Raw genomic sequence first — 19,458 nt, 5'->3', positions numbered from 1 at the left:
TCACCGTCCGTCCCCATTATTTCGCACTCCACATTTAGCTGCATGTGGTAAATCTTATTTTAATTAGTCGTCAGTCAGTCAGCGTGAATTCAGAAGCTCCTCTCTAGTTACCAACCGAAGGACTTCGTGTGCAGTTGTGCCAATGTCGCCTTCTCCGTTGGAATCGGAACGACAAAAGGTTTTTCGACGATGAAAATCTGCAATGCTCCACAAATAATCGTAAAGTGCACGAAATAAAATTTAGTAATGTAGTAATAAATTAAACAATATGTCCCATACATTATGGAGCATATTGCATTAGACTGGCCCAGCTCAGTATGGGAGAAAAATAAAGTTGGATGGTTCCACGGGGCACCCCCCAGGATTATTTCTTGGGGTAAGAGGAAGCCTTTCTGAAAAATTCAGCTCATTTGGTCGTTCCATGAGCTGGCGCATTTGAATTGAAGTTAATATGGGATTTTCAGCTCAAACATATGAGCAACAGTACATCATCTACTTTTTGGTTCAGGTAAATTGATGATCACGTTCAATTGGACCCAGAATGTCAAAAACACTACTTGATGTAATAGCGAAGAATATTGTAGAAGATTGTACCATGATCAAAATTAATAAAGTTGGTGTTTTAACCATCTGAAGTATATCATGCAATACTGCTTGTATTTCTTCAACATAGCTTGGAGGTAGCCACTAAGCGCATCATAGCCACCTATGACGCTGGGCGAGCTGAGGCACATGTCGCATGCATATAAGTGAGTGTACGAGAGTGCTTATCTAAGCCTAACTTACAACAACTGAAAGAGTAATGAAAATGAGATTAAATCCAGATACAACCTTCTGCAATTATGTTCATTAGGGTATCAACTAATGTATTTGTCATTCTGGGTTCATTCGAACGCGAATAATTAGTATACGGAACGAAACAGTGACATAGGATCAATTTTCAATGTAATTGAGACGAATATCCCATACAAACTTCAAATCTAATGCGCCAGCTGGTGGAGCAACCAATTGATTTGAAATTTTGAGAGAGCGTTTTTCTTACCACAAGGCTCATATCTAGGGGGTGCCCCGTTGAGTTTTACAACTTTTTTATTTAAGGGCCAGTCTAATATTGCATGTTTCATTGATACAAACTCTTGATTACTCACTTTTGCGATTATATCTCGCGTTTAGTATAAGGGCGTATCTGCAGTGATCGATTTCTCTTCGTCGATTTTCTCTTCTGCAAATTACTCGGCCAGGTCAATGTTTTCGACTGCTATTTATGTTTTAGTAGCAAATAGTAATTGTCCTCCGTCATGCAGCATCGTAAAATGTTCCGAGAATCGTTTAAGTGTCGTATACTAAGCCAAAGAGAAAATCGACGAAGAGAAATCGATCACTGCAGATACGCCTGTATGATACTCAACGTGAGATATATTTTACGTTTCATTAACTTATAGGTGCATTGAATAAGCTACCGAATCGTAAGAGCTCCTACTTGGGTGCAATTTGTTCCTTTGCTAATCACATTTCCTTGAGCGCGCGCGACGATTGTTGGTTGGTTAGATTGGTATTCCTCGGAAGACTAACGGCTGCAATCAAGTAGTAAGTCCCGTTGTGCCGTTCGTTTCTCTGAACTGGCACCGCTGAGAGAGTGGTAATTGTTGGCAATTTTGAATCAAATCCAATCATGTCTACTGCCGCCGTGTAGTTATGCAACCAGCATTCCCGCAATTATCGGCTTGCGCGCAATGACAGTGTGCAAGTGGGGAATTGCTTGATTATGTAGTTAGGCAAGTGTTACAAGGCAAAGGAGGTAGGATAGCTCGGATGAGGCGAATTTCGATGAAATCTTGTACTAATTTACAGCTTTAACACATAGCAAATTTCTAGAATAGCGATTTTTTTTTTTAATTCTTAGGGCTAATTCACTTTTTTTTTTTTTTTTTTTTATTTATTTATTTATTTTTATTTTTTACCGGAGCAGGGAAAAGCCCGCTGGAGTAGAATATTCTCCATATTTATCCTTCCTCCAACAGGCATAAAACCTCCTCATCTTTTCAATTTCACAATTCCAATAACAGAAAGATTTACATTTTCACCTCCAGTGAGTGTGCACTCTTTGAAGGAGGTGGGATTTTAAGTTTTCACAATAATTGTGGAGTGGTAACTAACTTAAAATTATTTAACAAGTGGGATTATTTGTTGGCGATGTGGTGCTTTGAAGTGGCGTTGGGCGGCGGTGGCTGACGGTGGCGGGTTGTGCTGGGTTGGTGGCGGGTGGCGTTGAGGGTGGCGGAGGAGCGGAAACGAAAAAAAAGGCAGACAAGAAACGGTTTGAGATTTAGCAACCATATTTTCAAATTATGTAGCGGGTTATATGGAGCTTTAAATATTGCTTCAGTTTTTTCTTGAACAAATAAGGAGATGAAAGGTTCTTGATCGAAGAGGGTAGCTCGTTGTAAGATTTACTACCGAGATAGCTAAATCTCTTTTTGCCCATTTCGCTATTGGGCCGGGCTAGACGAATGTTGCCATGATATCTGGATGATCTTGCCGAAGTATTCCGGATTATTTGCACGTTGTGGTGTGTGTTGGCGTTAGTGATAATATTATGCATGTGAATTAAAGTTTGAAGCATTTGAAGTCCGCGAATTGGAAGCAATGAACTGTTCTGATCGTTGTACAACTGATGTGTTGGGAACAAATGGGGTTTCTTGTAGATGACTTTTAAACAACGGTTTTGTAACACCTGGAGCTCACGTAGTCTAGATGCACTAGCTTTTCCCCAAATGCAAACTAGGTACTGAAGTCTTGAATGTACCATTGAATAATACAGTTGTAGCATCCATCTCAATGGAATGAATGAAGATAGCCTTCGGAACGTTCCACATAATGCTGCAAGTTTGTTCTTCAGATTGTCGATGTGCTTCTCCCAACTCATAACGCTATCCAAGGTGAGACCCAAGTATTGGAAGCTGTCCACGTTACGAATTTCGACCGTACCGATTCGAACTGTAGGTAATTCTTGAGGTATTCGTCTAGTCGAGTGGAATATCATGTAGGTAGTTTTTTGTAGGTTTAACGAAAGGACGTTCGATGTGAAATAATCTTGTAGACACTGCAGATCTGTTTGAATAAGCCGCGCTATATTAGCGGCTTCTGTGGCACTATACAGAAGTACCGTATCATCAGCAAAGAACTGCATTCTTCCATGAAGTTTAAGGCGTGATAGGTCGTTGATAAATACAAGGAACAATAGTGGCCCAAGATTACTACCTTGTGGGACACCAATCGATATATTGCGTAAGCAGCTTCTTTCACCGTTGACGGTAACAAATTGTTGTCGATTACCCAGATAATTTTCCAACAACAGCAGCGCTTTTCCTCGTATGCCGTAACATTCGAGCTTACGAAGCAGAAGAACATGGTTTATAGTGTCGAATGCCTTTTTTAGGTCCAGGAATAATGCTCCAGAGAACTTACGCTTATCAAGAGAACTGTATATTTCGTCTACCATTTCACACGTGGCGGTTAAAGTACTACAGCCTGTTCTGAAGCCATATTGTCTTTCGTATATAAGGTTATTCCCAAAAAGAAAGTCTGAAAGCCTTGACGCGAGCATTTGCTCCAGCAACTTGCTCATGATTGACAGCACTGATATGGGACGATAGTTGTTGGTATTCGCAGAATCTCCAGACTTGTAGATCGGCACCACACGAGCAATTTTCAAGCATTCCGGAAATTCTCCTGTTTCTATAATCTCGTTGAATACTTCCGTCAAAATCTTGGCAAACGAAATGTGGTGGGTTTTTATAGTTTCAGCAGATATGTTGTCAGGTCCCGGAGACTTGTTGCAATCGAGTTCTTTAATGAGTAGAATTACTTCTGATACTGTAGCTTGTCGAAGATGAATGGAGGATGACTGCATTGGTAAGGTCCGGAATTTCCAGATATTTTTATCGCTGTCTATATCATTAGCTAGATCCTCTCCAACTCGACAGAAAAAATCATTAAAAGTATTGCTTACTTGGAAGCCATCGGTTACGTCTTTGCCATCGATCCTCAATAATACAGCGCGATTAACATTGGTCTTGCGTCCTAGCATTTCATTCATCATTTGCCATGATTTTTTATTAGACGAGTGCAAGAGTAATCGATGATAGTAGTCACGTTTACATCGTTCCTTAATTTGTTGAAGCCTTTTCGATGCGTGCTTAAGAAGGTTTTGCAGGTGTTGGTCGTTTGGGTGGCGTCTACTTGATTTGAGTATATGATCCTTAATCCTCATCATTTTCCATGCATCAAAGGTCATCCAAGGGCATTGTTGCTTAATTTTGACCTGAATGATTACTTCCTTTGTTGCTGACGCTTGAATTTCGTGGAATTTTTCGATCACCGTTAAGAGTTTCTCATTGGCAGACAAATTCATGGGAATATCCATCAGCGCAGAAGAAAGCCTTTCGTTCAGTTGAGTGTGGTTGATTATTCGTTTCGTCAGCGTTTGCATCCCTTTCATGGAAGAAGATGTTAGGGTTGTTAGTATCATCGAATGGTCGCTCATTTCTGAATATATTGTTTCGTTGATTATCGATCCCATCTGATCTACGCTGCACACCAAATGATCGAGAATATTTCCACTTGCTGCACGTGTCACTGATGTGTTGGTGACAGATAGGTTATACGATTGTAGAATCCTCCTATACTCTCTGACAACGTTGTTCTGTGATAGATTCACGGGAACGTTAGTATCTCCTATCAAGAACACGTTTTTCTGATTAGAAATGCTACTGAGTTTAGACTCAATTTTGATTTGAAAATCGGTGTAACTGAAACTTGGTGGACGATATACGCAGATAATATTGAATCGATTACTTGCTGATGCAATTTCTGCATGAATGCAATGGAATCCATCATCATGCTCATTAGTGATCACATTTACTACAAAATCTTCTCTAACGTACAACGCTAGACCTCCATGGGACTCCTGTCTACATGAAAAAATGCTTTTGTATCCATGCACCCCAAACAGTTCAGTACAACCCTCTTTCAACCATGTTTCGCCTAGCGCAATGACATCAATTCTATCCTGATATTTGTCCAAAAACTGCTTCACCAGATCAAATTTAGGCATTGAATTCATTCCTCGTATATTCCATTGAAAAATTCGGAGAGAGACGTTATTTTTTATTAATTCAGCTTTATTGTTTATACAATCTTCTACAGTATCATAATAATGATTAATCGATTCCATTTTTAAATTGAGTTTATCTTGATTCAAATAAATAATAAAACAACAAATTTATCGTTTTGCCGGTGGTCCTTCCGGCGATACAGATAATCCTCGTGCGCGTTTGGACGTACTGCATTCCAGGGCTCTGATATCCATTCGATTTCTAATGTATTCCACCTTCGATGTATCTGTTCGCTTCATCAAGATAACTCCGTCTCTTCCTGGCCAAACGTACTTCGCTTTCAGCTGCTCCTGCATTGCCCTAACTTCTCGCAGCATGGCCAGCCCGTACGATGTCATTTCGTCGCGGAGCGTAATCTTCCCAGTAAGAGCAGCAAAGCTACCTCCAAGAGCTGATACCTTCATCTGACCGAAGATCTTCTTCTTAGCAAAAAACTCCTCTTTTACGTTGCTATCCGCAAAAACCACTCTGATTGGCGCATAATTCCCATCCGTTTTCGAAGCCTTCAGTCTGTAGGCTTCGATGATCTTCTCATCCAATGCGTACCCCATGACACGTGCAATTCCGTTGACTATGGCTGAAGCATTATCCTCTCTGGTAATAGGAACTCCCAGTACGATGACATTCCTCGCCAACTCCGCTCGCTTGAAACGATCTACTTCGGCCTCAAGGGTAACGACTGCATCGCTCAGCTGACTATAATCCTCCCTAACACTGAACATTTCTTTTTCCATCTTGCTGTAGTCTATTTTCAGCTGCTTCAACTCACTGACGACCTCATCAAACTTTGTACATAAAAAATCCTGGCTCTTTTCAACTTCTTTGATGGAATCTTCAAGGAAACGTCGACTCGCAGCCGCTTCGTCTCTCATAGCGTGCACCTCCTTAATGACATTGCGAAGCTCCTGAATTACTGCATTTTCGGACGCTACAGCATGTTGTGTCCGCATTCCCATTTCGTTGCATTCCACGGTGCAATAGAATTGTTGGCTACGCATTTTACGCGCAGCAGAACCGACGAGTTTTTTGCATCTGTAGTGATAGCACTTATGGCAGTGCAAACACTCTAGCACCTTGTTTACATCTGGTTCCTCCTTATCACATATTACACAGATGATAACATTCTCCGCAGACATCATTGACTGTACCGATGTGTTTATGGTACAGGCTGATGAATCAAGAAATTGATTGTGACCATTATGAAATTGATTATTAAGCCATAAATAATTTCATCCAAAGTCGAATGATCAATTACTTGACACTTCTAAAGTCACAATGTTGTATCTTGTACAAGATATGTGGAAAACCTCGCATTTCGTACACAGCATTATCGTGACGCTCCTGGTGGTGGGCAATCACGCGACAATTGGAAGGTTAATACATGCAGAAAGCCCAAGGTTTATGCAAATCGGACCATCTCTTAATTCATGAGACTGCCCCTTTTGAACATGAAGAAAATCTTCCAATCCGGCCACGCAGTAGATTCTGCGTGCTGGAATCTGTGCAGGTACTATCTATAGTAACCATGCCCTGACAGAAACAGCGTCAGGTGGAAGATCACTTTCCCATGGTTTCTTTTATATCAATTAGACACATTTGGTATAGGGCCTTCATTAGCCGAATGGTTAGAGTCCGCGGCTACAAAGCAAAGCCATGCTGAAGGTGTCTGGGTTCGACTCCCGGTCGGTCCAGGATCTTTTCGTAATGAACATTTCCTTGACTTCCCTGGGCATAAAGTATCATCGTACCTGCCACACGATGTACGAATGCGAAAATCGCAACTTGGCAAAGGTAGCTCTCAGTTAATAACTGTGGAAGTGTTCATTGAACACTAAGTTGAGAAGCATGCTCTGTCCCAGAGAGGACGTAATGCCAAGAAAAAGAAGAACACATTTGGTATTAGCCGATGGGTCCATCTACCTTTAGTGGATTTATCCCATTCCTACCTCCAACCTCTCAGCGTTATCTCTATACATGCGTTGCGGACTCCTCTGGTACCTCTCTGGTTGAAGTATTGAATATCTTTCATGATGGTGAGCCCGATGGGCGTCATCCCGGCTAAGATGCGCACGGCATCTTTAGAAACGTTCGGTATGCGCTTGCTACACTTGAGCACATGATCTTATACGTGCTTTCCAACCGCTTTAGGTTTCTGCCCGTTCTAAGGGCATTTGATAGTCTGCCAGGAGCTTGCGTTTGCTGACAATTACAGCAGAGCTGTTAGACATCATCCTCGAAAACGCCACTATAGCGGAAGATGCCCTTTTACAGGCATATTCAACGTGGCTAGCGAAGTTGTCATCGATCATTACCCCAAGATGCTTAAGGGATCGCTAACACTGTATGGTGCAATCACTTACCGAGATCGCCCGGTGCTCGGAATTGCGGTTATTGACCATCAACACCTCTATTTTGTGATGAGCCAGTTCTTTTTTCCTAGTCCTCATCCATTCCTCAACTGCTGTCAACTTTTCCTCCATCCATGCTGTCAACTACTTCCTCCATCCATAAAACACTTGGGTGATGTTGTCGGCGAGGCCAACTATCTGAACACCAATCAGAAGGTGCAGCCTCAGTACGTCATCGTACATCGCATTCCAAAACATGGGGCCACGGGTTGAACCTTGAGATAATTGATACTTACTTGATGGGCTACGATTCGCTTCGTTGAATCTGTGTCGAATGGATGAATCTTCTCCACTGGGATCGGTCATGGGCCGATCGTTTCTAGTCGCTCTGAACGTTAAGTGCCCTTAAGTCCTTCTCATCTGCAAAAAGCCGTCGTGTGCGCGGTCTACCACGAAGTCGGTGGCCTCGTCCGGGTTCTCTGTTAAACGTGATCAGCCCAAAAGCAGCCTGCCGTGTTTCATGCGCTTGACAATATCCACCTCTTTATACACTTGGTACAACTCGTGATTCATGCGACGCCACCAGATGCCATTTTCTAATTGATCGCCGAGCTTTGTTCGCAGCTCGTTACGTTCAAACAACCCGAAAGCTCTCCGGTCGACTTCAATGTTCATGATTCATGGCCATATAGGACAACCGGAAAAATCAGTATCTTGTTAAAAGCGAGATTTGTTTTCGTTTTCAGGCTACGCGATTTCAGCTGGTTACGGAGCCCGCAGATAGCTTGTCTCGCAGCTGCAAAAAAAGGTGAAAAGATGTACCTCGCGAGTAACATCATTATCGCACGTCACTAGTGTTCCAGGATACACAAATTCTTAAATTTTTTCACCACCTAGCACCATTTCGCTAGCACTAACACGTCCGAACCCATGTTGACCACCAGCTATCATGTACTTCGTTTTTGTGGTGCCCGATCCTCGCTGTATCCCTCTTGAAAGGCACGAACGCCTTTTCCACTGCCCGACGGTCAATCCCGATGATGTCGGTATCATCCGAAAAGCCAAGGAGCATATGAGAATGTGTGATAATGGTACCGCTTCTCTGCACACCAGCTCTCCTGATAGCACCTTCGAGCGCTATGTTTAACAGCAAGTTAAGAAGAGCGTCACCCTGTTTCAACTCATCTAAGGTTACGGACGATGACGAAATCTCGTCCACCACCCGCACACATGATTTCGAACCATCATACGTTGCCCGAATTAGTCTAATTAGCTTCGCCGGAAAGCCATGTTTGGACATAATGTGCCACAACTAGTTTCTTTTCACTGAATCGTACGCTGCTTCGAAATCTACAAACAGATGATAAGTCTGCAAGTTGATTTGTAAGTCGACTTTTGTGTAGGATTTGATGCAGAGTAAACATTTGATCCGTCGTTGATCGGCCCTCTCGAATCCCAGCTTGAGTTTCGCCGACAAAGGACTCCTCATACGGTCTCAATCTGTTGAACAGAATTCCAGACATGATTTTGTACACCGAATTAAGGAGTGTTATCCCTTGTTAATTGGCGCACTCCAGTCGATGCCCTTGTACAAAGGGCAAATGAGACCATCTAACCAAATAGTAAGCATTTGTTCTTCCTTCCATATCCTCGAAATGATACGGTGAAGGAGTTCATGTAGCTGCTCACTTCCGCGTTTGAGAAGTTCGACCGGGAGCTTGTCCTTTCCAGCAGCCTTGTTGTTCTTCAGCCCATTGATAGCTTTCTTAACCTCATCTAGCGTTGGAGGTTCCTCGGCCTGTCCATCGTCATCGATTTGAATTCTGCTACCAGATCCACTTCCGTTATCTTCGTTCAACAATGACTCGAAGTACTCTTTCCACCAGGCGGCCTCCATTGTTTTATCCATCAGCAAGTTTTCTTCGCGGTCGTTGAACATGGCGTGAAACGGCGCTGTTTTTCTCCACACACCATTGACAGATTCGTAGAACCGTCGCATTCTGTTTCATAGCTTCTTGCGCCTGAACAATTACTGCCTCCTCATGCTCATTTTTCTCTCTGCGATGGATCCGTTTTTCGGCTGCCCTCGCTTCCTTGTTCCGCTCTTTGCTCTGACGGGTAGCATTCACCAGCATCTGGCTTCTAGCCAAGTTCTTCTCGTTCGTCATTCTCTGGCACTCCGCGTCGAACCAACCGTTCCTTGGTCTTCGTTGAGCAGTGCCTACCACTTCTCGCGCTTTTGTGCTCACTGTTCCGTGGACTCCCACAAATTGCGGAGGTTTATGTTGATTTCGCTAATCCGATGGTAGTCCGCTCTACACGATTATCGATTTCTAGAACTCGAAACGGTTGATATTCACGCTCGAATTTTTCGCTGATTGAGAGAACACCACGGAACTTGATTCTCGAAAGAAGGACTCGTGAACTTGTCAACAACTAGAAAGTTCAGTACAAGTTTGAATTGCACTTCTTTCTTATCATTCTCTTAGAAACATTATCTTAGAAACCTAAACGAACTTCATGTTAACTGAGAAGTTCGGTTAACTACTTAAAAAGTGAGCTGATTAAGCCAAAACATGCCTTTTTATCCGAACTTTTGGTTGCTTGAGTCTGTCTCCACTTGAGGCTGATGGAGATGTAGTCGTTATGGTTTACGGTAAAGCCATCAGACTTCACTCAGTTCTAGAATTACGAGCTTCATGAAACCCAACTCATTGGAAAGGTGCGCCAGTTTACCCTGTTGGTCTAGGGTCAAGAGTTAGCATCTAGCATTCGATGCCACATTAGAATTACCAGTTAGAATTAGAGATGGGCTAAAAGAATCGGAGCCGTTCAAAAGATCCAAATCACTCAAAAGAACGAGTGATCCGTGGCTCTTTTTTGGCTAGAGCCGGATCATTTGATCAGCACGGATCAGACAAAAAGTGACCCGGAAAACAAATGAACCGATTATTTTCCCGTATTCTCCTTCGTTCGTTTCTTGGCTTTAACATAGCGCTTGACACGTGCCTTGCTTTGTGCGCCACGCCACACATGCAAGCAAAGTTTTCTCTAGAGCGTGCTCTATGCGCTCTCAGCATAGACAGACAAATTTTCCCCGCCCATTTGCATGCAGGAAGATGTAAGATAGATAGAAAAAGTGCCCACTTTAAAGGCAAGCATATTTTATGCTTCTTTTTTTGGTTCGGGTAGGGGAAACCGGCCAAGTGTATCGTGAGTTTCTGAGGAAGAATTTACGAAGAGAGAGAGAGAGAAAGATACGAAAGGAGCGACGCAGGTCGCGCAACAGGGAGTGAACCGCTCTTTTTTGATTTGCTCGGTTTAGTTCGCTCTTCTTTGCTGAGCCATTTCAAAGATCCGGCTCACTAAAATGAGTGATTCGGATCGGATCCGTTCACTGAATGGAGCCGTTTTGCCCACCTCTTATTAGAATCATCTAATACTTTAAACCCCACATTTCTTCTGGACGATTCTACCCCATTACCCCGAATCCCATTACCCCGAATGCCATTAACCCGAACGCCATTACCCCGAATTCCAAAACCCCGAATGATCCATCACCCCGAATGACATTACCCCGAATTCCAATATCATGGGGAAATGTCATCAATATCATCATGTGAAGATAATTGTAAATTCGGGGAAAAAGCATTCGGGGTGATGGAATTCGGGGTAATGGTACATTGGGGGTAATGGAATTCGGGGTGGTGGCATTCTGGGAAATGGCATTCGGGGTAATGGGGTAGAATCCTTCTGGACATAGCGTCACGCACCGATTGGACAACTAAGTGTTCGCGAATGCCTCCAAAGAGAGGTATTATTCCCACTAATATTGCATTTCGTAAGAACCATGCTTTTGAAGCACTTCAATGTTAACTATTTTCCTTATCAGGGATTTGCCGATGACTTTGAAAGATAGTATGTGCCTAAGCATCGCCGACATGGTTTTAAGAGCTCGTCAAGTAGTTGAGGGTTGGTGTCTTGAATTTAACTCAAGGGCAAAATTGGTTTACGTATGTCGAATACAAAACGAAAATCTGAAACAGATATGACAGTTTTGTAAAGAATCAGCTAAAAGCTGGTCACTTGTTTCGATAAACTTTTACCACAATGTAGAATTACTGAGTGCTAAGTATTTTAAATTTGAACTTTTCACAATTAAATTTGAAAGTTTCATTATTGTATAAAACAAATTCTACCTTGTATTTTCCCACGTAAACAATGACTGACTTTCGCCACATGTTGTATGTATCATTTTTTAAACCTATTGCATATTTTCTTAAACCCATCCCTGTATTCTTTGTTCCCTCTGTCTTGCAAATTAGAAAGAAAATATTGTATTTGTTTTCGACAAACCATCGGATTGTAGTTATTAACAATTATATACGCAAGCTGAATACAGGAATGGTAACAAAAAAAGCTAACCAATAACATCAGACAGAATTACATATTGCAATTCGAGTATTTTAGGGAATGAAGGGTTGCGACAGCAACGCAAAAAAACATACACACAAACAAAGTTGAACGGAACACAAAACCAAGCAAGGTAAGCTATTGAGAACAATTATAAGAACGTGTAAATTATATATACAAAATTTATTGATAAACAAAATCTGGAAGAGCAAAATGTGCTTGTTATATAAATCAGACGGAAGCATCACGACCGAAGAACAAAATACCAAAACTATTTAGTATCTAGCTTTTAAGTGATAACCGAAAAGAAAAACTTACATACAATGGGAAATTTTTTGAGAGAAAACAAAGAGAAATCTGTGAATACTGATTGTTGATAGTTTATTTTTCTCCTGTGTTACATAGTTAAGATCGAATTGATGCAAAAGAAAGGTGAATGGATCGTTTTTAAATTGTTGTATAACTAAGCAGAAAAAGATAAGTAACCAAAAAACAAAAAAACAGAACTGCAAACATCCCAGCTGGGTTATTAGGGAATTAGGTCAAAGTGTAAGTAATTGGACGTTCTTTCTGACTTTTTCCCAAGATTTTCTCATCCTCAATGAACAAACTCCTGCGAGTCGATTGAGTTCTACTCCCCTACCCTCCCTCTTTTTCCATATCCCTGGTGGTAGATGGTTCCGCCCGGAACCCCACCCAGACAAACTCTTTTGAACGCAAAGAACATCAACTTGTATCTTGTGCCAAATTTCTCCGAAGAAGATGAAAACGAACTGAACCTACTACGACTCTTCTCTACCCCCTTCACCACCCACTTTCCCATCTCACCGTATGACAAAGGAAACGGACTCGGTAGTTGCTCGCTTCGTTATGGTAAGAAAATTATTTTGCATAATCTTCCCATTCGGTTACAGGCTCGTTGCCCCCTTCCCTTAGGGTTCCTCAAGATGATACTAAAAGCTGGAGACGGGGTAAACTTTTGGCTCCGGCTCCAAGTGGCACCTCTGATATGGCATCGCAATTTGCGCACACACCCTCATACACACATACATGCCCCTCGTCACTGCATACATACACTCAGCATCCAATTTTAGTTATGATAAATTATTTCACTGCTGTTTCGGCTTTGTCGACCGAGGCCAAGAGGGCGACGACGCCATCGAACCAGAACACTCAACGCGGCTTTCCGATCGATGAGAATGATTGTGGCGTCGATGAGGACGGAGGGTTGGTTCTAGGTTTCTAGGCGCAATGCTAGGGATTTTTTCACATCTTCAGCAGTCTCACATCGGATGGAAATGAATCTTCTGGTAAATGTCATGGAATAATCTGCAAATTGTGATTGAGCTGGTATGCGACTAGTTTATCAGCCAGATTTGTCTACAAATACCGATATGTTTGTATATTGAACTCATTAATGCTCTTCAATTTCTTTCTGTAAGTCAAGCCAATTCTCCACTAAAATAATATTCAATACATTCCAGATCCTTTCTCGGATATGGCTCAGATTGTCGAACAAGCAAATTTAAGATATTCCTTTTGAAGTACATATATATAAAGTTTCTGCCGTTATACCCCCTGATATCCCTGATGACATTCACAGTATCTTCATAGGCCTTTTTAAGTTTTTAGTAGATTAAATCTTTAGTACCATAAGCATGATCGTTAGTTGGGGACGTAATGCCAAGAAGGAGAAGAAGACGTCTGGGGCGGGGGATAAATCTTTCCGAACCAGTTCCACGTTACAGTATGAACTTTGTTTTCCAAACTGATCAGATCTTGTGAAAATCTTGCTTCAGCTGGCTCTCTGCACGGCACTATCAAGCGCAATATTAAATATCAGACCTTGAAGATTCGAACAAGCTTAGTTATTCACCCGAGAATTTCACATAAGGGGCCGTCCATAAATGACGTAGCATTTTTTCACTGATTTTTTACACCCCCCTCCCCCCTCGTAGCATTTCGTCACAAATGCTGAAAATACGTAGCTTGGAAAATACGTAGCATTTCAAGCAATCCCCCCCCCCTAAATTTTTTTTATTTGTTTTCCTTAGCAATTGGGTTAAAATAAAAAGTTGGAATTCAAAAGTTCAATACAGATTTTGATATTAATTACTGTCTGAAACGTAAGGATAATCTAACGAATAAATGTTTGATTTGCAGTAGCGCTCGAACGTAATTTGGAAAACAGTTTTAAATAAACTTTCTTGTTTAAGTTGTTGGCTAAATTGTATTACTTTTGCTGTTGTTACCATGAAAAATTAGTTTACGGCTGGAAATATAGAAAAAAGGAAAAATCTCTGATTGGATTGATGAAGCTAACAGTAACGAGTTAGGGTACAGTACAATAGATTTTATAATATGTTGAAAAGTAATTTAATTATATTAGAGCATTGTTTTAAATTATTCGTTGTTAGGAAATAGATTTCAATGAAAATGATCAAAATAAGATATATTTGATTTGAAATGGATATTTGTCATTATCATCCAAATTCAAATCCATTTAGCAATCAGGTGCCAGATGTAGAAAAGATTACACTTGTAATATTTGTAATGTTCAGAAAATCTTAGCGATTATTGTACAAGTTATTCAACTTTCAGCTTAACTTTATTATCCTTCCCCATACTGAAATAATCTTACACAAACTATAACGAAACAAATAAATACTAAAAATAATCTTTCTTCAAATTACCGAGTTATTAAGAAAATTGAATGATATAACAATTTCGATAACAATCGAATCTGTTGTCCAGGCTTTTCCATCAAGTTTTATTCAGGCTATTCCATCAAGAGCATTGATATATATCAAAACAAATCGATGAGTTGGGTGGAGATCTTCTGCAACATGGAGAGCATAATTCACGGAATGAATATCTTGTTTTAATATAATATTTGCCAAAACGAACATATGTTTTGTAAAGAAACAATGTTTTCCAAGTCGTTAAAGCCTTGATTTTTAATTAATTTATCTATCTTTAATCTTTATTTATAAATAAATTTATTATTACATGAATATAATGTTCAAAAAAAATCTGTTTGATTGCACTACAGAAAATATAAAATTTCTTACATTTTTCCAATCTTGTCAAATGAATGTTTTGAAGCTGAATCATCACCTTAGAACCCAACTTTATAAGTCAAACAATGAAAAAAGAAGTTTGATTAAAAAATAATTGTATGTCATTTTTTCAGCGCCGCTTATTTTACCGACGTGATTCAAAATGCTACGTCCACTAGCTAGGACCCCTCCCTCCCCCTCGTCACACATCGTCACAAATTCGTGAAGCCCCCCCTCCCCCCTAAAAAGCTACGTCATTTATGGACGACCCCTAATTATGCTTATTTGCACAACTTTCATACTTGCTCCTTACTCCATTTTTCGTTGTAATTTGAAGATTCGATAAGATACCATACCGGGGACGCGCTGCCTACATTGCATTGATAGAGCTGACATCGTAGGTGTAGCTGACGTGAGAAAATGCGAATGGGGCTCATCACTAATATCACAAAAACAAAGTACATGGTTACCCGAGCAGAAGAAAATAACTACTGAATACCAAATTGAGGTATTCCATACCAGCTAATTTCCGATACTTACAACCTCAATGAGGTATGAATGAGCCCTGCATAAGAGGTAAAATACCTCAAATAATATCTCAAGCATATTCTACGAACACCAAACTGATAACTAGATCAGGTATTGTAATACCTCAATAATACTTGATGGTTTTTCATATAATAGTGAAATTTTCCAATAGTAGTTCAATACCTCCAGCAGTCCTCAATAGCTATCGAATACCAAAATGAAGTATTTTTAATTGTGTTAAATTTTTTTTCAAATACCATCATAATACCAAAATGAGGTATTGATAACTGAGCAATACCTAATTATGGTATGATACCAAAATATGGTATGCATAAGTTATTGGCGAGTTATTCTTTCCTCCTCGGGTAGCCATGCAGCACCAATGCATATTAGATAACGTTCGAATGACAATTCGCATGAGAAAAGGCCGCAGTGGGATGCAAGTAGCCTCGGTAAGTTTGCTGTTGACGCACAGTGGGACGGAATCAAAAAAAGTGGGACATGTGGGTTTGCGCCAAAACTATCGGTTTTAGCGATTTGGTGTCTTCTGCAATGTTTCTTCTTTTTAAAAGTACTTTATTATAGAAATAAAAAAAAATCACAAAACGCTAAAACCGATAGTTTTGGCGCAAACCCACATGTCCCACTTTTTTTGATTCCGTCCCACTGTGTGACGCAGCGAAAAAGGCCGTCAAAATCGGCAAGATCAAAGTAGCCTGCTCGGTTTGTCCACTTAGAGTGTCTGAACGCTGTCAGCTGGTAGCGTGCTTTAAGTGTCTGGGGTTTGGTCATATTGCACGGTTCTGCAATGGGCCATACAGGAGTAAACTGTGGAGAAAAAGGCCATAAGGCGCAACACGGCTAGGAAACATCAACATGTCTTATCTGTGCCAACAACGAGGAAAACAAACACGCCCAAGATGTCCGGCCTTTAAACAAGCGTCTGCAGACATGTTACATTGGAGATAGAGGAAATGAAGTGTGAGTCATGCCAAATCCCACCTAGAGATAGGAATTGGGTGGCAGATACAAGTAAAACAGCGGCAATTTGAACGGTGAGAAGATACCCCTTTCAGAAAGCGCTGAGAATGCGCAGAAGAAGGATTCGTAGTCACCAAAGCCGATGGTGGGAACATCTGTAGTTGCTACGCACCTCCGCGATGGCCGTTAGAAGAATTCAACCGTATGCTAGACAGTTTAACGGAAGAGCTTACCGATTATAGGACATTCGTCATAGCCGGCGACTTCAATGCTTGGACAATCGAGTGGGGAAGTCGCCTCACCAACGCAAGAGGACGCAGTCTGTTAGAAGCGTTAGTAAAGCTAGATGCTCATCTAGCCAACGAAGGTATCATCAACACATATTGTCGGGAAGGCAGAGAGTCCATCATCAACCTCACTTTCTGCAGCCCGTGGCTAGCAAGACACATGAACTGGAGAGTGTGCGATGAGTATACCAGCAGCGACCATCAGATTATCCGGTACCGCTTCGGGGCAGGTTCATACCAGTTTATTGCGAAAGTCAGACAGACGTACGAAGGTGGAAAATGGTGGACTTCAAGGAGGACGTATTTGTCGAAGCACTTAGACTTGAACACATCACTTTGAACCTCAGTGCTGATGAGTTAACGGCAGCACTAAATCGTATGTGCGCTGTAACCATGCCGAGAGTTGGAAAACCAGCCCAGTGAACACACCATCGTATATGATGGGATATAAGAGTACAATTGTGGAGGCGATATACGTACATCTTGCATGGATCCTTATGGTGCATGTACGTATATCGCCTCCACATTTGTACTCTTATGCGCTATCTTATACGAGTTCGTGTTTACTGGGAGCTAACGTTCGCCGTCCAGCCTACTCGGCCATTGCCGATCTAGGTGGAAGCTTCCTCCGAGCCAGAAGGAGGATGCAGCGGGCTTGCAACAACGCTGAAAGAAAGGAACGTAGGCTTGCCTACTGAGCGGCAACATCCGCATTTAAAAGCGAAATCAGGCTTAGCAAAAAATCTTGTTTTCAAGAACTCTGCGACTAAGTAAACGCGAATCCGTGGGGCGACGCGTACAGAGTAGCCATGTTGTTGATGTTGTTGTTTGGGAGGGACTTTAACCCGAAGATCATTCGTCCCTTGAAAAGTAGCCAAGGCAAAGTTAAAAGGACCAACTTTGCCTCCGGAAAGTGCCCGGAGAGAATGAAGGTCATTATTGACGCCCACTCCTTACGGAGTGCAGTATGGAGACTACGAAGAATCTCGGGTAACAAATGAGGAGTTGATCACAATGACTTGAACACATGAGAAGGCCCCAGGACCAGACGGAATCCCAAATCTGGCTCTAAAAACAGCGATCCTTGAGAACCCCGATATGTTCAGCACCACACTGCAGAACTGCATTGACGATGGCAGCTTTCCAGACTCCTGGAAGCGACAAAAGTTGGTGCTGCTGTCAAAGCCGGGTAAACCGCTTGTCGAATCTTCAGCTTAGAGTAAAGTGGGGCAAAAGTTCGAGTGGGGTAAGAGTTTCTTTTTAAGTTTCCAGCTCAATTCAAAACAAATCTTATAAATGTCATGGTGGTTCGAATGCTATTCAAGTAAGAGACATTCAATCCAAATATCATAAAAATCGATTGAGATTTGGAAAAGTTATGGCTATTTGTTGTTTTTTGACGTGAATATTGTAATTTTTGGTCAAACTTTCGTTGCATGGAACCAATTGAAGATAAAATCTATTTTAATATTTTATGTAAGGGCGTTTCGAGGTCTATCATAAGGTTGCTTTGAGGTGTATTAGTTTTTGCATAGATGCTTGAAAACAATTTTTGGCCCATAGTGGGGCAAAAGTTCGAATCAGCGGGGCAAAAGTTCGACCCATGTATAAAATCACGAAAAAATTTACAAATTGCCTAAAATCCACATATTATCTTCAAATTTAGTTAAATTTGTCTGATCATGTGAAAATTGTCACCAAAATTTTACATTTCCACATAGTTTTGTGAAAAACTACTATTTTTGAGTATATTACAATTAACCCGGTTTTGGGCAATTTTTTGATGAAAATTTAGTGTGTATTTTTCGTCAAACTTAAGTTTACAGCTGGTGTAAAGTATGCCTATCATTAAAGGATCGATATTTTGTGTTTTAGCCAGCGAACTTTTGCCCCACACTAGATTCGATCTCTTGCCCCAACGGTGGGGCAAAAGTTCGAATAAGACAATTAATTTTGAAACTGTTATAACTAAAAATGGGTAAATATTTTGACACAAGCTTGTTCAGCAAAACTATAGCCAATATGTTGACGGTTCACTGTATGGTATTTGTTTTGTTTTAACTGTTATTGTTTTACTGGAAACTTTGATTATACCACTAAGGTCGAACTTTTGCCCCACCTTACTCTATAGGCCGATATGCTTGCTGCGGAGAGCGAGAACGGGCTGTCGAATATGCAGTTCGGCTTTCGGTGGACGCCATCCAAACTGTTGTGGAAACCATGAAGACAGCTCAGAAGCAGAAAAGGAGAGAAAAGCTTTATTGTGCGATGATCACACTAGACGTGAAGAACGCTTTGAACTGCGCTAGCTGGAAAGCAACTTCCGATTCGTTGCATGGCATGAGAGTACCTGGATACGTCTGCCGGATTCTGAAGGGCTATTTTCAGAATCAGTTACTGATATACGAAACAGACCATGGACTAAAAAGTACTCACATTACGGCGGGCGTTCCTCAGGGCTCTATTCTCGGCCCGACTCTTCCCAGAGACGTGAAGATTGTTGGCTTTGCGGATGACGTGGTGCTATTGGTAGTTGGTGAATCAAAAGAGGAGGTGGAGGTACTCACTACCGAGACGATAGAAACTGCAGAAGATTGGATGTGGGACATGAAGCTAGCGATTGCCCACTACAAAACTGGTTATGATCAGCAATCGTAAGGCAGTG

The sequence above is a fragment of the Aedes aegypti genome, chromosome 3 (assembly GCF_002204515.2).
Source record: "Aedes aegypti strain LVP_AGWG chromosome 3, AaegL5.0 Primary Assembly, whole genome shotgun sequence".
In the NCBI taxonomy this organism is placed as follows: Eukaryota; Metazoa; Arthropoda; class Insecta; order Diptera; family Culicidae; genus Aedes; species Aedes aegypti.
Note: the sequence above shows the minus strand (reverse complement) of the source record.